At 39.6% G+C, this 24,038-nt stretch overlaps 1 protein-coding gene across 1 annotated transcript in view; it reads right to left on the minus strand.

Moving 5' to 3' along the window:
* The window catches only part of large1 (LARGE xylosyl- and glucuronyltransferase 1), a 99,847-nt gene extending 76,736 nt beyond the window's left edge, over positions 1-23,111 (minus strand). The window contains exon 1 of the mRNA XM_054800696.1: positions 22,716-23,111. The gene's annotated coding sequence lies outside the window, so the exon portion shown is untranslated. The remainder of the gene's footprint in view (positions 1-22,715) is intronic.
* Positions 23,112-24,038: the final 927 nt, after the last annotated feature.

Here is a 24,038-nt window from a genome sequence, read left to right on the forward strand (position 1 = left end):
CTAAATATAATAATACAACAACAAGCACCTTTCCTGTGTTAAGAAGACTGTTTTGAGGTACCTCTGAAAGCTGATCAGAGAGAACAGAACGGAAGAGTTCTTTAAGGCAACAGCAAGTTTGAGACTAAGTAACATGTACAGGTAACCCATCAAATTAGGCAAATGAAAGATGATGAAGAAGCTTAGCGTTTTTTCCTACTATTTTGTGTTGTCACAGTTAAACTGAAGGATCCAAGAGCTGAGGGTGACACCCTGTTTTACATAGAAAAAAGAACAGATGGCTTAGTGCACATCAACTGCAATTTAATACTGCAGGAAGTGCAAGGTTTTGAGCTAATCAAATCAAATAAGCGGAAATACACTTTAGCCCAGTTGCATGGTGCCACAACTTTGTGCGGGGAAGCTTTTGAAGCCACTTATGGTGCCATAGATGAAATTCTGAAATATTCCATGACAGGCAGGCTATCACTCAGAAGCTTTTATGAATAAAACAAAGTTTATGCAAGCATTCAAGCGCATACCCATGTGCCAACCAACAGCCCAGTAGTCTCCGACCAAAACTGTGGAATAGACTTTAGTTGCAAATCAGTCCTGTATTTAATTTACTGGATGTCCAAAAAAGCCCATTAACATTGCATATAATTAGTCATGGAGGAAATATGAATGAGGAGTTCCTTGTGCAACAAATGACAATTCGTAAGAATGGTTAATTAAACCCGTCACTTCCATTTTGATCCCATACCGTCATTGACAGAGACCTAGGAAGGGTCACCAGTAACTTCAGGCTACAATTTAAGGCTGATGTGATTTAAATGATCCGTCAAATGCATGCATCTTTTTTGCACTTTTTCACTATCCTTTGCTGCCTCTCATCTCCGGCGATTCTTTGCGCATCACTGCTCAGTCCTGACAGAAGTATTGGGTTTTTACTTTGTGCGACCATAAAACCTTAAAAGTTCTGACAACCTAGCATCGTTACATAACAATGGGAACATGTGACGCCCCCAGGAAATCTCCTAAGGCTAGACCGTCCCATTTAGCAAGGGTTGACACAGATTTCCAACGTGATCCCAATTGTGTCACCTCCACAGTCCAGGGACACCGCCTCTGAAGGGTTACAATAAGCGACGGAATGTGCCTGTATTGGGATTGCTGCCATTACTTGTTCTTTTTTGCCTCGGTTCGCTAACAATATGGCGAGCACCGTGTCGTGCTATTAATACCCAGCATGAGTCCAACTGTGTTCATAATGTATTTATCACAAAACATCCCTGTTAGCAGTGTGTTTGCATTGGAAGTCACTGTCCCCAGCTTTGTCACCCGGTCTATGACGTCATCAGCGGTTGACTCAGTAGTTCTTTGCTGCAGTTACGCCGCAAGTCTCTGCTTTTCTTATTGATCACGGCTAAAATATAGTCCACAATGGAGCCCACAAAGTCGTGAGTTAAGAAATACTACTGGATTCAAGAAATAATTCAGAGCAAAACACTAAGGTGATATCCTTGTGGATCTCTGCTCGTCCCTCACCTTTGCCTCTTAGCAGTCTTTGACTCTCGTCTTCATTCTAGGTAAAAGTGTTCATTTATCCTTTTCATTTGTGATCTATGTGCATTAATATGCTTTCGAATCATTTTTTGCATGCAAAACTATAATTGTGAAAGTATTTTTTTTTTGTGTGAACATTTTTGTGTCTCCGCAAAGGATTATTTTGATTATTATTTATTTTGCGTAAGTTGTTATGGGGAAAATTTATTTGGTTAGAGTACATTTCGATTTGAGTCAGACTTTCTGGAACAGATTAACGACGCTAACCATGGTTACACTCGATGTGCTCAATATTTTATATCATCGAGTCTGCTTTACCACAGATTTTTTAAAATTTAGTCTCTGAATGGCTTTCTGTTTCACACATTATTGAATTAAATTCTGGTCCAATACAACATGTGCCCGTTCCTTGAGCTGGCTGTGAAGCTCAATATAGGACACGAGTCACATTGAGTGCAACGGTGCAGTGCCCTTCAACATTAACACGGTCTGGTCAGCTGAAGAACAGCAGCATTAGCCTCAATATCCATTCATTTGCAGAGCAGAACATAACAGAAAGTCTTCTCGCCACAATCCAGGATGACTATTGAATGCAAAAGAGTCTATGGCTGCCGCATATCTGGGCATGAGTACAACGGTGAGCTGTTTCTTTTCTGTAGAGGCCAAAAGAGAGGAGAGTCTTTGTCAACATGATAATCAAGAGTGGCCACGGGTCAAAACAATCAACACTCTGCAGAATGGAGTACAGAGTGTACTGTGGGCTAAATGACTTCTGCCACACTGTCAGTGGAGAAAAATATATTGATTGTGCAGGCGGAACTGCCCTCATTTCATTAAGCTTGTATACTCATTAGTATTCTGTTATGGTAGGGAGGGACGTGTGTGCTGCCATACAAAGGCAGCTCAAACATTATGGATGTCATTGGAGAAGCGCAGAAAGGCATTTGGAGGTTAAAATTCACACAAATCCTGAGCAGCGGAGTGCAAATCAGCTTCCTGCGCAGGGGAGGTCGACGACTGAGCCGCTCTTAATACGATTTCACATCTTTCCCCAAACGCAATTTAAAAAAAAAAAAAAGAAAAGACAATTAAGTGTCATTCAACCCAAATTGTGTTAGCAGCACAGTCTGCTGTTACAAAGTGGAAAACTATATTTAAAGAATGACTCACTCATCTTACAACTTTTGATTCATGTCAACAGCTTTGTTTTAATCATTCGGATGTTCAGGAACTGAAATGTAGCAAAAGCTAATTGGTCAATATTCAACCCACCCAGATGTCAAAGTATGTAGGCTGCATGATTCTGGATAAAATGCACACGCACACACACCGTAGGAGTAGATGAAAAAAATATTACTGTTTTTTTTCTTTTTAAATTATTAGCACTGTTTGTACCGCACCTGCTTGTCGCCCGAAGTCAGCTGGGATAGAGCTGGGATGCCCCCGCGACCCTAAAGAGGAGAAGCGGTATAGAAAATGGATGGATGAACACTGTTATTATACTCTGTCTTTTTCTGCTTTAAAGAAACTTCCAATGGTTTTGCCGTTCTTCATCGAAGGTCCCGGAACGACAGCGGACAGGGCACTTTTTACAAATAAAAATGAATAGAAAACATGACACACTCACTCACTTGACAGTACGTTCATGCATGTACTAACAACAAGTCAATTCATTAATGCGATGCCAGCCAGCGAGGCTCCCTGGTGGCGTTGACCGGTAGAACCAGGGCTGAGAAGCAAGCTCGCCCTGGCTGGATTGGCCAATAAAAAGAAAAAGGAATCTACTGTTAAACGTGAAATCGTGCGGGAATTGACAGTGTGAATGAAATGCTGTCATCGTGAGGACAAGGAACGTTTGTGAGGGGGAAATATTTCCCCAGAAGACCGCTCATTCATAGCAACATGTCCTCACAAACACTAACCAGCCCCCTACTGAACTAAACATCTTCGAGGCGGCAACCTGAAACAGCGGCTAAGTCGGCGAAAAAAACTTTGAAACTCTTACTTACTACTCACATACAACAATGGCCCGTGTAAGGTGGCTGGGTTAGCTTAATTTAGCGGAGCAAGAAGCACCCAGCTCTTCTCATTTAGCAACAGTCAAAACACATTTTCAATACACGCCACACTTCCGGCTTTCAAAATAAAAGCACCAGACTTCGAACCATCCAAATAAGAGCGGTGTACATCCTGTCTAATAGTGGTAACAAAATAAGGGTGCCAATAGCTTGCATTAATAAAACGATTGTAATTGCATCTGCGACTACGCCTTCTTTAACCAAGAGCACAGATGTGTGGCGTGATAGTTTGTTGGGGATTTTGTAGCAATGAAAAGTTAGAAAAGCTACATCAGTATCTGAAATACCGGGCAAAATTGTCTAATGATGTATTGCATCAATACATGTAAGGATTTTTGCATTTTATTAACAAACATTTTATTTCCTGACACAAAAAAACACAATCTATGGTGATAAAATAAGTGTAAAAAGTAAAAAAAACTGGGAAAAATTTTTTAAAATGGATTTTCGGAAAAAAAATAAAATTGATTTCATAGGGACCTACGCCAGGGGACACGGCGAGCGAGGAGGAAGTGTCAGCCATCATGGCAACAACCTTGACTGCAATGGCAGCATTTGTTTGTGGTGTTAAAGTATACTTACTTACATCACAGCTCTAATAATTAATCGACGACTCGATGATTAATCGATTATCCAATTGACAACTACTTTGGGACTCAATTAATCTTTTTTTTAATTTAAAAATGTAAATATCCTCTGATTTCAGTCTCTCAAATGTGAATATTTTTAAAATTTCCTTAGTTGTAGATGAAAGCAGATCTATTATATTTTTTTGTTTTAGGCAAATCTCGTGTGATGAGTCCCATTAATATAATGTTAAAAAAGAAGTAATCTATCAGGGTTCCTCTAATATTTATGTTTTTTTTTTTATGTTTTATCTCTCCATTGATCCTTTGCTCAAAAGTGTTGCATGCATTTAGGTGTTCCTTGGGTCGTTTTTCTCTTATGTTCCTTAGACCTGTAATCAATGTGTCAACGATATGCTAATTAGGTTTGTCTGCTGCCACCAAGTGGCCCAAAAAATTAACAAATCAATTACTGCATGTGTGTGTTCTCATCCTTCATCAGTGAGGGTCTAATCAAAATGACCACCATCAGTCACACATGCCGGCTGCCGCCGACGGCGACACTTGACATTGCCCTATCTGTACGCAGCTTGCATCCCACAGGACTAATAAAGCGCACGCACGCCACACAGAAAAAGTTAGAGGTGTCGTCTTAAGGGAGGTGTCTCCGTACCTTAGCCTGTTGGATGTTCTTCCCCAGTTTCTCTCCCTTTCATTGCCTTGCCAATTGGAGTTTGGCCAAATTTTGCTTGTTGGGGGTTTTCGTCTCATTTAAAACGCATTGCCAGCTTGCAGGTGTTATACTGCACTACAGGAGAGGTTTGCGATTTCACTCACTCATTTCGCAGGAAAGCACCAGAAATATGCACACGCACGTTCAACCTGCAAAGACCAAGGTGCCTGGCCGAGCACGTCTACGAGCGTAATAGACAGGATGGTCTCCCGTGAGTGCATTTAAAACTGGGATCAGAGTGAGGGAAGGAGTATGGTCTGCATTTTAAATGTCTTCATTTAGCTTGAATATGCAAGAATACGGGTTAAAAAGGAAGAGGGCCTTTATGGTCCAGTGCGGAACTCTGATCAGAACAGTGGCTGGTTTAGCTTTTTATTTGAAATCGTCTATGCATGTTAAAAAGGTGCACACATGTGCCTGCCGCTGCACAAAACCAACAAGTGGAAGTCAATAAAGCTTAAAAACATGAGTTGAATGTCACACATTTCTTATGACAAATAAAAATAACTGCACATACACACAAAAACTTTGTTTGGAGTTTTGAGTGATGGCCAATTATGCTATATTATAACTCCAAAACACTATTACTTTTTTAGAAATTATGCCAAACATAATCTAACAATTTAGCATCTCTACACCCGTGGTTGTACAATTTGCATGTATACCAAAGTTTGGGAGGAAAATCTGCTCCTAAAATTATATTAAACCCCCCCCCCCAAAAAAAACCCAAAAAAACCCTGCAGGATGCCCCTAGTTCAGCGAGCTTTAAAAGATTAACCGTGTGCATATTTTGCTTTTTGTTTTTTTATGCATTTTTGAAATGTTTTTTCTACATTAGCATTTTTTGTGGCAATTAAGAATTTCTTAAATGCCAAAGATGTATCTTCAAAAAAAAAAAGAAAAAAAAGTGAGTGCTTCCTAATTTTATGCTTTACTATTACCGGTAAGCTTTATATTTATAAGTGTATGACTGATAAGAATCTTACTCAAAACCAAAAGATCAGTGCTGACACAGCGTGAGCTCAATACACCTCCATTTCAACAGCACTTAAGAGCCTAAAACAGAATCATAGTCATCATGTGCATGAAATGGGGGGGGGACAGACTTCAAGTCTAAAAGGCTACAGCTGCATGAGAAAAATAGAAGGCGATTTTGTGGTCTGTGCACTGCTGATGTAAACCGACAGTCTTGAAAGGTAACATTCAGTTGAAATTACAGTCACTTTATTTTGCATTTCCCCCTTTAGGGTGATGTGTCATGGTAACTGGCGTCTAAGAGATTTTTCTATTTCCTATTATAGAATACAAATATGATGCATATTTTTAATTCTTATTTAATTGCTGAAAGTCATGTCTACTTATACTTGTCATCTTATGCAGCTTTTAGCCTATGCAAATACGATATGTACTGTATTTGAATGCATAGAACATACAGTATATGTACAATGGAACCCGCTTAAGTTGACTGAAGAAAATTAAAAATAAATCAAGTAGTTCACATACACTACTCATTCAAGAAAGTAGTGACAATTACTCCACCTCTAGAGGCAAAGTAAATGGTCAAATTGCCAAATTCACCGACTAGGGTAAATGGAAAGATGTTGAATTTTAGGTCAACTTATTCAAACGTAAGATAGAAAAATGTTCCAAGGGCGACACCAATCAGTTAAAATATTACGTGAAAGCCCTAATGGAAGTATAACATTTTCTGTTCATTCAGGTACAGAAAGCAGGCAGAGGCGCCAAAACCAGAGCCCGACCGATATATCGGCGGGCCGATTATGACATACCACAGATTAATCAATATTGGTGAAAATGTAGCCGATGTGGCGGAGAAAATCTGTTGAGCACATAAGGGCATTTAGATCAACAATAATATCTGCCCTAATGGCTGGACAGGACAAAAAAAAAAGAAGAAAATGTAGCTGATATATAACTTTTTTTTTGCCGCGCCGTGATTCAGTCGCGTCCTCCCAGTATTTCTCTCCGTCTGCCTGCTCCCTGTACCTGACCCCTCCCCCTCACACACACAAAGCAGCGCTCTCCCTCTGCCGCTCTGTCTCACTCGGTCCGCAGCAGGAAGAGACAACTACTGAAACGCGAAAAGAACCTGCATTTTTTTTACACCACGGTAAGCAGTGACTTTGTAAAACAATATAACCCTACACCTTAGTGCCACGCTGTGAGGGCCCATCAAGGAGAACATCCCAGATTTCACGTTTTTCAAGTTTTAGAGAGCGTATTACAGCGCTTTGTCGAATACGTTGCATCTCTGTGAGATAAACATATATGCAACTGTTAATTCACATGCCCACCATTGTCTCGGACTATTATACAGCGTTTTACTGGACTTCCAGGGGCTCATACATTCACAAGTTAATGTCTTCACGCAAATCATTTTGAAAACGTTCCAAGTAATGTATTTAGTTGTCATTTGATGTATTGCATGTTTCGAAAGCAGCTACAGTGTAATATAAAGCTTGTATAAAGCTTGTCCCTTGTATAAAGTCTAGTAATGTGATGCATGTTTTGATTATTTCTTAGGTTGTTTGTGGGCAACTTTCTTTTCACTTTTTAATGTTTGTTTCAGCATTTGTTTTTCAGCTGTTTGCAAGATAGTGGCTCAGTGGCTGCAGATAGAACTTTTCAATAGCTAGTAAATAGGACTAATTAATATTGGTAACGGAAATAGCGGTAGTCACGGTAGAATGTGCGGCAGGAAATACCCTACTAATAGTGGTTGAGGCAGCAGTGGTGTTCAAGATTCCGCTGTAAATGATGATGGCTGGATTTGCGTGAGAGATGAGGAGGAGTATCACGAGTGGATCAGACATTTTGATGAGCCTGTTGGCTGTATCGAGATACAACATCAACGAACTTTCCCAGTGTTAACGGTGCGTTAGAGGGGTGTTATTTCATGTTTACAGGGTCTAATAATGTCCAAAATCATTTTTAGAAGGTCATAAACAGGTTTTCTTTGCTGCAACTACAAAAATATTTGATTTATTGATATTGAATCCTACTTTGGGCAAATTCATCTATCGCGGTCAGGGCTGGAACCAATTAATCGCGATAAACGAGGGACGACTGTAAAGCAATAAGCACTTTAAGTATAGGAGAGATGCAGGCTCAAGACCATCAGCTGGAAAAAAACTGGAAATTTTGTCTTGTGGTTATAAAGATGCCAGTTTGCCCAACTCCTCAGGGGCATGACATCGTTTGTGCAACCCCCTCACTGTATCCCACATTTATGACATGCCACATGATCTGGTTGTTCCTGTTTCTAATTGTATGTAATTAAAAAAACTCAAGTAAGCAGTATGCAATTTCCCACAAGGAACAATAAGGGATTGTTTTTCTCATTCTTTGGGTGTCAAAAAAGATGTTGTTAAAGCTTGCATCAGAAAGTCTATGCCAGACTCCAGAGATAAAGGCCTCCCTGTTTAGACAATAGTTCATTTAATGATTGATGTTTGTTTGTCGTGACGCGTCTGTATAATCGGAAAAGCATCCAGACGGAAAGGGATCAATGCGTTGTTGAACGTATTGGTTTTCCAGAGTTGTCATTACACGCTGCTTCCTGTGTTAAAACTGTCACTCTCCACTCTGGCATGGCAGAGATTGAACGGGGAAGACACAGACAACAACATTGCTGTTTTTAGTCTCATGCCCTACTTTACCCCCCTGTGTTGTTCTGGCCTGGATTGGCTGGTGAGAGGGTGCTACCACATATTCATAACTTGACTTAATTATTTGAATCTCGTGTTACAGTCCCACAAATGAAGGATCATGTCATATTGCAGCCCTCAAACGGTATATACTTGCTACAACATAGAAGTAGTATTGTAGTGCCTGAAGACATACATAGTACATAGCAAAAGGGGTGGGTGTCATCACAGTCGCACATTTACTGTAAAGCCAGATATTTTGCCACCAAGCCGAAAGATGCAAGATAGTTTTTGATTTGTTGCAAATGCACAATGGTTTGCATTTAAAACAAAATCATCGCTGCTTCAAAAATGGGCTGCAACCTTTCTGTGCAGGGTTTGCATGTTCCCTCTGTACCCTGGCAAAAATATGCATCTTAGTTTAGTTGAAGACTCTAAATTGCATGTAAAAGTGAATATGTGGGTGGATGTTAGCTGCTGGGCAATTCAGTCAGTTTCGCACTTTCAAATGCCAAATCATTCAAAATTAGCACAGTTTTCACACACATACTGTAGTTCCCTTTCACACAACTACTAGTTCACTGTATCTGGTCTGCATCAGTTGACAGGTTTGTGAAACAACTTCTTTTATTTGTCCGTCGCAGACACAAGGCAGGAAACAGGAAAGTTTGATTTATAGACGAGTGACTGAAACAGTGCTGCGGCAGAACACAGCATGGAGTCAGAACACTGGCGGGCCTCATGTTACAACATTCCGTGTTGTAACATTCCGTGGTTATGACACACTGATAAATTATTAATACCAGTATTTCAAATACATGCATTGGCCGCCACAAATAGTTTGGCGGTACCTGTTCACCCTCGCTCAAACACATAACACACCTGGTCTGCTATAGAACGAGAAAACCGAGCAGGCGGGATCAGTGTTGCCAACCTAGCGACGTTGTTGTTATATTTAGCACGCAGTCAGACCCCTCTAGATATTCTTTTCAAAGAAGGAAGGAGCAACAAATCTAGTGACAAGACTTTTAGAGAGTCTGAGCATGTATCGCTCTTCTCAACGAGCGGTGCTGTGGGCCCCTTCCCCATCTAAAAACACTTACAGATGGCTCACTTTTGTTTGTGGGGAAAAAAAAGACAAAAATATGTGACAGAATGAAGTTTATGTGTAGCTCTGTAGTTATGTTTTGTATTTTTGCAAATGCGTCATGGCCTATTATAGGACATTGCCATCCGTGTCTGTGACGACTTGGAGTAATTTCAGTAAGTAAAGTATTGGTCGATCTTGAAGGTAGTGTGGGTCGATCGCATAAACGTCATTTTGTAGATGTCATATGACATCAGTCAGCTGACATTAAGCTCCTGATTCGCTGTTGCTCCCCGGCGGCAAAGATTAAGTGGTGAACAGACGTCTCAAGCTACACACGGCGATGCCAATGTTCATCTTTATTATTCTTTCAATGTTTCTACATCTATCTTTCTATATTATGAGATTTTCTATGTTTATAGTAGGAGGTAGATCTTTTGGACTTTGTCATTTTAAAAGTAGCTCGCAGGTTGAAAAAGTGTGAGCACTCCTGGCTTCCCACATTCACCTGATCAAACAACCAGCATCAAGGGAGTTCAATTAAAACGCATTATGGCAAACCGCCCGAGGTTTGTTGCAACCCGAACCGGTCCGTGTTGGTGTCCACTGCTCCCATGCTTTTATTTTGATGCAGACATTGCATTAAACAGGAAGTAACTATGTGCATATTTTAATGCTATGTAACAGTAGTTATGTTGCTGTTTCACGCTGCTTAGTGATAATGAGGATGTTGAAAATACTACAACACATGCATAAACGGACCAATTTTTCTTAGAAATGACCCTTTTGGGTCTCAAATTTTATGTAAACAATGTGGTCGATCATGCATGTCAGTGCTTTTTTAGTAATAAGAACACAGTGAACCAGCACCTGATGAGCTGGTCGACAGAGAGACAAACAGGACCGACTTTGACGTGTTCCTCTGTACTAATTACACAAGGGCTGTCAAAAAGATTCCTTTTTAACTATTACAAATGAAAAAACTCATGAACGCTCAGATGTCTATCTCGTATTTATGCAGAGTGAGCTTGGCCCCACATTTAGTGTGCGTCTGCTGTACAACTGCCCATTACCCTTCTGTCCCAATTAAAAATGAACTGATTTGTTTATCCACCATGTGGCAACCTAACGCTCTGATCTAAGAGCAGCTTGGTATCTGACATATTTTGCCTTCAAACCGCATTGATCATACCGCTAAAATACCGGCCTTCATCAACAAACACCAGTTTACAAGAGTTGCTTGGAAAACAATTTCTGCCACGAGCTATCCTTGCTGCTTCACTTTTGTCTCCTAAAAGTGCAACAATTTTGAGGAGATCCTTTCTACTTGGCAGTCTTACTCTGCTGACATATTGGATCACTGGCACTTTGGACAGATGAGCATGCAGAAAATGAACATCTATTTGAGACAGAAGTAAACAAGTAACTCAAAGCATTTGTTATATTTAGCGTGAGATGCAAGCCCTTCTCTGACACTGCTGGAAATTCAGGGGAAATAGTGGGTCCAGAAAACAAATACTGTTTGTGGTAATTTCACGTGTCCCGGTTCTATAATTCTTGAAGCCTTGTCTTTGATGTTTCAATGTTTGGATGATTGGCTTCATGATATTTGTCAGACTGGCAGTCATGCAAATGTCAAGTTTCAACATTTCAAGCTTTTTTACAGCTTCTGCATCTGCTGAATCTGGTGGGTCACTGCCTAATTTGCCCCAACGCAAGCGGACTGTAACAGCAAAACCTATGAATAGACTCTTCGATCAGCTCAATCATTTAATTGGTTCTTGCCTGCGCCACTGCTTGCATTTTGTGGCGCAGGTTTTTTAAAAAATTTATAATCCTACTCACTAACCAAGCAACCAACCAATGGAAACGTAATCTTGCCTTTCAGAGAACGAATAATAACAAATGCAATGGGTTGACATACGCCACAGGTTGAGGTACGCTTGCTAATCAGCTAATGCTATGCTTTGACAAAGATAAATAAACTACGACTGGCAGAGAGTTGTGACAGACAGAACCCCATGGATTCAGCAGACCAGGGCCAAATGATGTACTCTTGTTGCTTTTGGGGGTTTAAAAGCCCTAAATATTTCTGCGCTGATTCATGGACAGCTGATCTTATAATACAGTGGAACATGAACACAGTAAACCAGCCTGGTAACCAGTCACTGAATTACTCCAGAGCAGAATGAGGATGGAACGAGTGGCCATTCCCTTCTGCCTGAATGTCAGAGTTCATTTCAACTGCCTCTCACAAGACACTGCAAAGTCACCACAGTGCCTTTTGTACATCTGGGACATCCTGAATTGCAATCTCTGCCAAATCTAAATGGACCAAACAATACATTTGCATGTTTGCAGACTCATCAAATGTCTGTCTAGTTTGGTGATAAAGTGAAGTGAAACAAGCATGCCTGTCTTTGTGTCTGTCTTTTCATCTTTTGTGAAAAACAAACAAAAAAATAAATCACATATGAGTAAAAAAAAAACCAAAAACAAAAAACGTTTCTTGCAAGTAAAATAAATATATATCCATATCCATCCATCCATCCATTTTCTATGCCGCTTCTCCTCATTAGGAGGAGCGGGGGACAAAACCATTCACACTCCCATTCATACCTATGGTCAATTTAGAGTCGCCAATTAACCTGTTTTTGGAATGTGTGAGGAAACCGCAGTACCCGGAGAAAACCAACGCACGCGCATGAAAACTCCACACAGAGATGCCCAACGGAGATTGGAACCCAGGTCTTCCTGATCTTCTGACTGTGTGGCCAACATGCTAACCACTAGACCACCGTGCAGCCGATATATATATCACGATATATATCGTGTTTTAGTTGCTCTCTTCTTTTGTGCCATGCACTGTCCATATTGCGTAACATGATTGTGCTCCAAGTGTTGAAAAAGGTTGGATGTGTTACCTTTGGACACAAACTATTTTTGGCAGTGTTTGCACTTCACTACTTTTTGGTCGACGTCATCCCCTTCGAAGCCAAGTGAGTCCAAACAACTGACACAGAATTCCTTTTGGGAACAAGCTGCTAGCTTTGTACTGTCGACTCCATCGACTTTATGAACGTGCCACGATTTGATTCTTCCTCCACATTTCTGTGTATTGTAGCAGTCAGACTGGATGGGATAGTGTCATGTGTTTACTCCTTCTGTTCGTGTTCTGGCAGCCTTGACGCTTTGCGTCCCCTGGCAGCCTGTCGTGTAACTACAGGGGAAAAAAAAATCAAATCACCGACACAGCAGTTTTACGTTGATTAGCTCTAAATGTCAGTTTCGGTTATTTTTCAATTAAATCGCTAGACAGACTAGACCAGACAGATCAGACACCAGTTCAGTCAATATCAAAACATCTAGTCAGTCTGTTTCTGTTAGATTTGAATGAGTTTCACAACCTACAGAAATGCAATAATTATTCCCATTGCTGACACATTTATCTCATTCCACATTTGGCTGCACAGAGTGCCAGGAGATAATCCCAGGATCATAGGCTCGAAGCCAAAGGTTAATGGGAAAGCTGACATGATATGAGATATTGGAAATATACTTACAGTAATAGTTTCTGCGCTACACTCTCAATTCATAAAAAAAAAGCTAATTTCTCAGCTTACCCGTGTGCAGTGTTTGATGCCCTACATTATGTACTGATACCATGCACATCATCTCCAGGGGTTGCGGCTTTATTTCACCGCCATTATAACTGATTAGTAGGGATGCTCCCATCAGGGTGTTATGCTGCCGATTCAGATACCAATCATTCATGAGTGAGATCATCAGATACAGATACCGATCACATGGATTAACTGTAGATTTGTCAATTTATATATGATGAATGCTATTAGACAATTCCAAGGGCCCCTGGCAAATACATAATGTTCATTAAACACACAAATAGTGTTTGGAGAAGAAGACAATTACTATAATCCTGTTGACAATAGATGCTGCACGGTGGCCTAGTGGTTAGCATGTTGGCCACACAGTCAGGAGATCGGGAAGACCTGGGTTCCAATCTCCGTTGGGCATCTCTGTGTGGAGTTTGCATGTGCGTGAGTTGGTTTTCTCCGGGTACTCCGGATTCCACATTCCAAAAACAAGCATGTTAGGTTAATTGGCGACTCTAAATTGTACATAGGTATGAATGTGAGTGTGAATGGTTGTTTGTCTATATGTGCCCTGCGATTCACATTTGAAGTCAAAGACAAGAAGCTCGGCAGATAATTCTAGCTAACTACCTAGTTAGCTGCGGTCGTCTACAGCTACGCAAAGACGCAAGAGAAGTCAAAAATCAATAGGTTTGACGAGGGGGTGATCAAACACACCGGCATCGATTGGCGGAGGCCTGTGTCAAGCAAACCATTGAGGTTTTACAGACTAATGTTGATTCTCGCGGCAATACGGGACTAATTGCGTTCCTTGTCCACTGAATATGGGTGAGGTCAAGCTTACGTGACACAGCACACATGCGCATTCATGTCATGTCTGCGTTGTCATGATATGAACTGACATATCGCCGCCGCACTGCGATCGTTTTCTGCCGATCACGTTTTTTTATGGAAATCAGCCGATAATAATCGGTGGCCGATCTATCCGAGCATCCTACTCTTGCAGCAGTTTAAAAAAAAAAAAAATCACAAAAAGGTACGCACAGTGACACGATTTACCTGGGAAGCATTGCAAACAGGAGTTCAGAAAGTTGAGAGATTCTGCAAACCCCTTAAATATAATATTGTAAAAATGTTAATTAATTCTACTTAATTGTAATTAATCGCAAATGTCGTAAAATGCCCATCCCTGGTGTTCTCACCTAAACAATCTTTTCTAATTCTTATATTACACAGTTCAAGAAATTGCTCTGTAATAAAGACACTGACCCTACTGGGAATAATAATCATTGAATCATATGAGGTGCCCAGTAACCAATATTAACATAATTAGCCATTAGTAACCATAATACCGATATTTTATTCGGTCTCAATCGGAAGTATGACATCATAATTACCATTTATTTTATCCATATCCGGCTGAATGATGAGTTTGCTCAGAGGTATGAGTCCTTGTGCACATAATACTGCAGTGATGATGAGATATGTTCTCGACACGCAGTCTCATCTAGCCTGCTCCAGGGTATGGAACACCCTCAAAATCCCTTTTCTACCAGAATATGCAGCAAAAGTGAAAACCTTTGCAATTGCTTGAATTAGATTTGTCTGGTTGTCATAATAGATGGGTAGATGGATAGATGGATAATGTACTTTTTTCCCCTCATCATTTCTTGCTGAAGGGAACGAATGTCTAATGCCTGAGCTCCTCATTGCTATCAGAGTTTTGGCCTATTTTGACACTTTTCCAGAACACATATGTTGACCACAATCGCACGATTGCTTGCTGGATTATCCTGAAATTGAACACAGTCTGGCTTGGGGTACTAATTCGTGAAAAAAAACACAAAAAACCCCCCCACACATATGGCACCTTCCAGAGGCTAATGATGGACAAGATATGCAAATCAAGGCAGGAGAAAACAATAGAGATGTTACAACAACGGAATGAGTACATAAAAGGGACCGCAGACATGCAAAGAGACTATGGAGCAAAGAAATGAGATAATAGAGATTCCATGGCAGATTAAGAAGGAGATACATTAAGTACGGAAGGAGACATCAAACCAAAAGAATGTACTTGGAGATCGGAAAGAACAAAATGCCATGAGAGTTTCACCAAGGATTTGAAGGAGGACATCACCATAATCCACACTGCCCTCAAGAAGCCGAGTTAGAAAAACATCGCTGCAAGTGTGGGGTTAAAATATCAGCTCTCAAGGAGGAGAATTAATGTGTAAATGATGTGATGCTGACTGGCTTTCATATTAAACCCAGGTCTTATACTCGAGCATGTATGAAATAAACTAAACCATTACCATTACCATCGCTGTGACAGATCTCTGAACTTTGATGTGAACCAAGTGCATGGTTCATGGCAATGTCGTCAGTGGAAAACAGTGTCTATGAGATATGTAGACCTATAAAACTGATGCTTGAATGCAAATGCATTAAAATGTGACACAGTTATATTTTGTGTATGCCTCTTGCTCAATACTCCCATGCCGTGATAGAAATCGGGGAGGTGCGATAAATCCAGTGAGGGACATGCTATCATGCAGTTCCAATTAACTCTGGCAAATGACTTGTTTATCATCTCAATCCTCACACTGCAGTAGCACGGAACCAGCAAACAGTAGGGAGGACAACATTAGAGTGTGAGATAAGTGCTAAGACAGACTTTATGTTCCCATATTTTACATTTGCACTATGTAGAACATTATATAACACAACGTCAGCTCTGCAGGGAATTCCTCAAATCCAGAATTAGTATCAGGGAGTGACAATAATTAGAGCTAACAGGCTAATATAATGGTGAGCAGTGAGGTGGGTGTCAGTGGAGGTCAAACTGTTTTATCAGCTTCATCAGGCAACATTTTCAGACTCATCTGCAGCAGGGCCGCATTAAAGGGTCCCTGCCATGATTCATCAACTCTCCTTAATTATGTTACACCTATATATTGTTTGTAATTATGCTCTACATTGTTCGATTTTTGAAAGCTAACGGTAAACTCGCAAAAGTTACATTTATAGTACATGGCGCCACCCATGACAAACTAGCTCTCGCAGTTCAGCCCCATTTCCGGAAGTGACGTCATCGGCTGACACGTCTCAGCTAAAGCAGAGTAAACAAACGCTTCTCGAGGTAGATTGTTGACTTGTTTCAGTATATTTTCCATCTAAATAAGTCATGCCAAAATGTTGTGTTGCAGTTTGTTTTCTTTTCTAAAGGAGAAAGGTTTAAGACAACAATGGACGAGAGAACGAGAGACAGATGGATGCCCACCTCGAGTTCTGTTCTCTGCAGTGATCATTTCACTGATGACTGTTTTGATGGAACACTTTACAAGAAGCATTGGCTTGAAAGTGCGGTATACGCCTTTTGAAAAAGTATGCTATTCTGCCGGTACAAAATAACACAAGAACGATGACCACTACGTCAAAGTTGGCACAACATGAATAAGTCATGTCTTGTTTACATAATGTCTTCTAAACACTTCCAGATAGCAACAAGGCTGCAAAGCATTATACATGTTATATAAACATCTTTTGACAGTGATATGTTTACTGTGGGGGGCGGCAACAGCGGCCACATAATCAAATAAGCTATAAAAAACCCTTTATGCTCATTAAGAAGCCGATTTAAAACAACAATTGAACGATAAGCAACTCCAGAGTAAATGACACCTACCATTCTGTGTTTTGAAGTCATGTGCATGTCTTAAGGTCATGTTCTGCAAGTTCTCTATTTCATCTCCAAATTTTTCTTCCTCCTCAAAAGCTATTGACACATTGCTCAAATCTTCGCTATAATCACTGTAAACACACTGACTTCTACACTGCTATGTTTGTTTACCTGAGTGATAGCGCCCCGATGGCGTCACTTCCGGAAATGAGGCTGCAAAAGAGCTGGTTCCTCACGGGTGGCGCTATGAACTATAAATGTAATTTTTATGAATTTACCGTTCATTTGCAAAAATCGAACAATGTGGAACAGCAAGCAATATATAACGTACTTAAGCAAAGTTTATGAATCATGTCAGGGACCCTTTACGTTCTGAGCCGTCTATAGTGATTACATGGTAATGAGTGCATCACTCGAAATGTGGCTGTTTCGTGCTGCTGGGCAGCAACAGGGAAATCAATGAAGCAGTGGACAGAACAGGCTTGTTTTGTGTTCGCCCATACATCCCCGTGAGAGTTGGTATATACTCTCATTAATGAAGACAAACAGAAATAATATGGACTAGTGATGCAACCTGTCATAATTTTCCTCCATTTGTCCATATTTTTACTTTGATTCTTCTGTTTTCATATGATATTTTATACTCTTATCAGAACTGCGGCAATTTTGAAAAGTAGGTTACTGTGACCATATTTTAATGCTGTGTAATGAGACAGTATTTAATAGATAATGTTGAAGTTGACAATCTTACAACCTATAAATGGACCAATTTTTCATAGAAATCACTCCTTTGGATCTAATGTTTTATGTCAACAAAAGCGGTCGACCACATACATGGACATCAACTTAATCTTCAACTTTTTAGTAAGAAGAACATGGTGAATCGGGACTCGAGTTGGTCGATGTAGACTCATTGTCGACATAAGCAAGTTCCACTATACTAAGTAAGTACAAATGGATATGCTATAGCAAACACTTTCTGATTGCCTACAGGTTAATGACCCATTCTAGGCCAGTGCCCATTAATTAACTGCGTTGGACATACACTGACCTCAAATTATTAGTCAACAGAGGGTTTCATTTTACCAGGATTCTAGACAGAATCTCCACCATCTCAAAATGCAACGCAAATTTCGTGACATCCATAATATACCAGACACATACGCACACACACACAAATATATACACATACACAGATACAGCATTAGTATATACCTGTATACACACCTCTACATACAGTGTATACACACATTACATGATGAAGTAGTTTTACTAAAAGATATTTTCTCATCATCCACAGTGTTAACCCACTGTTAAATATGATGTGTTATAAAAGAATACAGACGATTTGCTGTGCAGTGCAGCTTAATTTGCCCTAGTTGAGTTTAATATTCTTAATGATAGCATCTACGTGATTACACTGACCTGGGGAGCAATTGAAAAATGCATTTTATTATTAAAGCCTAATCAGTCCTTATTGTTTCAGCAGTTATACAATTTACCCAGTAAAACAATAACACAGAAGGACTGCAATTGTTTTGTTTCTTTATACACAAGTAATTGTATTTTTTCATTTAACTATAGTTGATTTGTTTTTTCTCGTTCAGAAAAAAAAGCTGTCTCGCAATAATAAATAACACGATAAATGAAAATGAACTTGATAATTTTGCCGGCCTCCATATATTGCCATGCATGTCTGTTTTCCTCTTCTCTCGCCTCCAAACAAGCAGGAAGAGGATTCACTCTTCATTGGTGCGTTAGTTCAGCACTTAGACGCTTCATAGAACGAGTGAGATCGGTTGTCAGTCACACAGACGCTTTGTAAACACATACACACACGCAGCGAAAAAGAGTGGAGGTTCGTGAGGAGCAATGCAAGCTAAAGTGAGGGAAAAAGACGCTTGCAGAGCCAAATGCCACAGCCACCTTGTTGGAATATTAATAATGAGCAAGGTGAGACCATCAACATGATCAGCCAGTATGCCAAATTTATTCGAAAGTGGTAGCAACATAAAGGACAACAAAACAAACTTGCCCAGTTCAAACACATCCACCCGACCCAGCTGTCCCATCCAGGCAAAAAAAACCCAAAACAAAACAAAACAAACAAAAAAAAAACTACATATGGAGATGCAGGCTCTTTGTCCCAAAAGTCAACACTCACTAAGACGTTTGGTCGGCAAAGTAAATATGAAACAAGTGCAAAATTGTGTGAGTTCACAGAAAGTCATCGCAAAAGAAATGCTGCTCTTGAACACAGTTGAAAAGCTAGCATTTCAAGAAATGCTGCAAACGTTAGAGAGTGTGATTTGTCTGTGAGAAAATACATGTCACAAACTCCAATTCTGCAGCTTTAAAGAGTGAAAGGTGACATATTAAAAAGGAAACATGGCATCGTTATTATTTATCATCATATATTACTGCAACATTAGTGGTTTATTTTGTCTCAAAAAATGAAATGTTGACAATAACAGCGTTTATCGTCAACTTGTTGGAAAATGAACCTTTCAAAATGCAAACGTCACGTGGTGCATATAATGTACATATCAAGTATGAATTGGGGGGTTTTAACTTTCATTGTCAGTATGTTTACATAACACAAAAAATTAATTTCCAAGAAGTACATTTTTTATGAGTATTTGTTTATTATTATAATTAAGCAAGAAAATGAGTCAATGATTGGTAGCAACACTGATTATGATTTACTGTTTTTTTTTTTTTTGCCAGCTTTAAAATCACACCCTCAAGGTCCTCAGGACAAAAAAATGGGAGGTTCCCAAAACTGCTTTAAAAACAATATGTGGCGATATTTTGTTTCAATCTTTTGAAACTACTTCTGCCTGAAATATACATAAAGTACTAATTATATTTTGGGGATTTTAACTACGTGTGCACCAATTACAATTTTCTCGCTGATCACCAATCATTAAAAACCTGCAGATTCCAATTTTTTTGTTTAAATATATTTAACTGACAGCATACATCAGGGGTCTTCAATTAAAATTGAGTAAGGTCCGTTTATGCAATTTATTTTCCACATCAACGGTCCGAACCTCATTTTGCATCAAACAGACTAGCTTATGTGAATATGACATATTAATGAAATCCTGCACCCTATTGTTTCAATAACAAACAATTATCTTGGCGACTAAATTGCATTTAAAAGAAAATTTCACATAAATAACAAAAGGCTTTTCTGGACAAACAATGGATAAACACAAGAGGCTTATTTTTTAAGTTAAATAAAACTGTATGAAATAACACTTTAATAAGTATCTCTAAGACAAAAGCTGCAACATTACACCCTCTTAACGTTTCAGATTTTCTTATTATTGTAGCTGACATTGGGATTTGCCACACAATTCTTCTTTTTCTTTACCTTTCAGTAAGATTTCTGCAGCAGAAGCACTCCTTCACAACTCTCCCGTCAGTGAAAGATGTATTGTTTTGCTCCAATATCCATACAGTCCTTAGTGAACACTCATTTGCACATTGCTGTGCTATGAATGAATGAATGAATGTCTTATGACTCTTGTATATTTTTCATACTGGGCTCTAAGCTACGTTATTTTCCGCGCTCTCACATCGGTCTTGGGTGGATACTTCCCCTCTAATGGTGTTTGTTTTGTCCGGTAATGTCGCATCACATTTGCACTTTTGCCCAGCGCTACAGTTTCAGAGCATAAGAGACACAAATTTATTGCATACTGCACCATTAATACATAATGCAGAGTTACCAGGTAGCTCTCTCAAATTTAAATAAAACGTTTTAAAAATTGCTGTCCAAACTACTAAATTATGTCGTTTCCTTTAGTCTTTTATTTTTCACATTTTAAAAACAAACAAAACTTGGACAACTGGTTACACTGCAGACCTGATTTGAACCTGTTACCAAAAATGTAGTGGTCAGCGACCGAAAAAAAACTATGAATTCCATAATTTTCATCATAGTAGCATGGCTCTTTTCACTGCACATGAGCACTAACAGCGGGCCGCTGCCTGGCTCTTTGCTCCGAGTAGCTTTAGCCTAAATCTAGCTCGATTGCTAGCAGCCAGTCTGGCAGAGCAAAAGTGGACAGAGGCTGACTTTCAGATCTTTGCGGAGGTAGATAAAATTGGTGGATAAGATCGGTTTCATATGTAAGGCTCGGCTGATCGGCGATCCCCCAAAATCAAGGAAATTACTGCATGTCTAATTTTAACACTTTATAGCAGGGGTCACCAACGTTTTTCCTTGTGAGAGCTACTTTTACAAAATGAAAATGGCCAAGAGCTACTCATTTTTGTAACATTTATTTTGGGAGCTTATTTTAAACCCAAACAAAGCGAATATGCTTGTTTTACCAGAACATTAACAAAATGCTGGTGTCCATAACTCACATTTTGTATTTCAGAATGCATTTCTTTCTACTGTTCTTTCATTATTAACTGAAAACCTGAATGAAAAGCAGGCTTGCCGGCACTTCGTGTGGTCGTGGGGGGGCCACCTGGTGCCCGCGGGCACCACGTTGGTGACCCCTGCTTTATAGGCCAGTATGTTTGCATAACTCCTAAATACATACTACTCCAGATATCAATGACACCGACCTATCATTTCATCAGCAAGGCACCCTTGCAGAAAACAGTAAAAGGTCAGATATTTTGTGCTGCATGCTTCGATTGGGGAAAAAGTAGCGCCATCTGGAATTCTCAATGGTTTTCAATGGGACAAATGTGCCAGTTTTTGTGTAGAGGCAATTCTAAATTATTTAAAAAATGAATATCCCCTAGCAAAGTGCATCTATATTCATTCAACTCTGCCAAAATGGCGTGGGGCCACATACAGAAAAATTTAAATGATGCAGGGGGGCACTTTGATACATTTTGTACAATAAAAGATGCTAAAACCGATCCATTGTAGGTCAATATATGCTAAACTATCTGGACAAACCAGATTTGTGTTATATGTGACAAAGCAAACATTATAATACCTTATAATATATCCCACTATGAATTGATTTTATTTTTAAATCATGCCAATCAAAAAATAAGCTAAATGACCCCCCAGGCCACAATTTGGACACCCTGTCTTAAAGGAATATTAAACAAATTGTTACAACTTGTCTTGTTTTAAAATTGTAAAACACCTTGGCCCATTAAACAACTATTTTGCTAAACCTTACAGTTTCTTCATTGATTTTTTACAGGAAATGAGAAATTGCAAACTTTACCTAAGCCTTTACATTGACCTGTTCATTTTAGTTGTATAGCTATAAAGTATACTTCTTTGTGTTCTACAGTAGAGCATATATATATGAATGTTTAGGCACGGAAACTATGTTTTTTTTAAGTTACAACCCGAATATATTGCACATTTAGAAGAAATGTAATGGTTTTATTGCTGCCACTTGTTAGCTACATTTAAGGATTGTTGCCACAGGACGTCTTACGTCAGCTGTTAATCCAGAACAGGCAAGTGGACCGGGACCAAAATTAGCACGGTTATTACACGTTTCCACTATGTAACGGTAAAGATAAATACATGGGACAGCTGGCGGGTAATCCCCTCACCCTGCTCTGCTTACTTGTTATTTGAAGACGGGATTAAATGACCCGGTTGGTGTAGGTTTGTTGACAATGTGAATATACTAATGCAGTAAATGGATATTTTCGAAATAAAAACCAACATGCGGCTAGCATTCCAAGTGGGAATGTAAGGTCATTGTGTTAATGGCTCACGAAAAAGCTACAAATTGAACTCACCTGATGCAGAGAGGCGTCAAACGGGGAGATTTTGGGTGATAAAGCCCACGCTGCTCCAGGCGGAATATTATGCTTCCCTCATCAGTTTTGCGCAAAAAAGAGTTTTTCTGCGACCATGAGCTCACAGCACCAGCATTAGCAAGCATGCAGCTATGTTTCATCCATGTAAAGATTTAAATCTGCAGACAGGTCACCACACACCACATTCTCATTAAGAGTAAGCGGGACTTGATTGCAGCGACATTGCCAGGAAGCCATGCAGATCTCGCCCTGTCGCCACGCTAAAAACGTCTTTCGCGGCTCCTGTTGAGTGTATATAATCTTCACAGGTATTTTGTTGTCGTCCCCTCTTTCCAGATTGTGTCTGAGTTTTCGGCCTCAACACAGCAGCTCTTTCTTCCTGCCAGGCAAGCAAGCAGCCAATCACAGAGCCGCACGGCGAGAGGGGGCGTTGTGGTAAAAAGGACTGGATTTCCGGATGGGAGTCTGGACTGGCAACAGAACACTCTTCAACTACGATGGGCGATACTGCAACTGTTGGTGTCGATCCTAGAGCAATTAAACACAGGGCGAGTGTTGCTAAAATCATTGAATGATTTTGTGATTCTAATCGGAATAAAACAATGGAGAATATATAATATATAAATGCAACTATATAAAATAATGTAACAATATCAACAAAATAATACAATTATGCCCTCCTATTCATGGGGGTTACCTTCCAGGACCAATACTCTAAACCCTATAATTTGCCTAACAGTTATTAAACATTTTAAATTCAAGTTTTAAATATTAAGAAACAATTACAGGCATACAATATACAGTACTGTGCTTACAAAACTTGCAGTTACACAACATCACGTCTTGTCAAAGCATCCTCCTGCTGGAAAATGTTGAGTGAATTGGATCTCAATCATATATGTGGGCTTTTTGTCCCCAAAGGTCTTTCCCTCAGTTTGTAAAGAATATAATATATACTGTAAATATAACAATATCAACAAAACAACAAAAAAAAAACTGATGTCAAATATATAAAGAGATGTAGAAAATAAACATTGAAGAGAGCTGGAAAAATATTGATCACATAATGATTCGACACCGATACTACCCTTGATATGAGAGATATTTGCTCATTTACTCAACACGGCCCCCACTGCAAATACGATACCCACAGCTGTCTTTTTAAGTGCAGTACATATCTGATACAGATTCTTTGTCAAAAATCATATCAAACCCTAAAACGATCTTGTGTACATTTTTATGCCAGTCGAGTTTTTTCCATGTTATTTTTCAAGGCATTTTGGCCATGCTGAATGCTTTTTG

The sequence above is a fragment of the Dunckerocampus dactyliophorus genome, chromosome 15 (genome assembly GCF_027744805.1).
Source record: "Dunckerocampus dactyliophorus isolate RoL2022-P2 chromosome 15, RoL_Ddac_1.1, whole genome shotgun sequence".
Lineage (NCBI taxonomy): Eukaryota > Metazoa > Chordata > Actinopteri > Syngnathiformes > Syngnathidae > Dunckerocampus > Dunckerocampus dactyliophorus.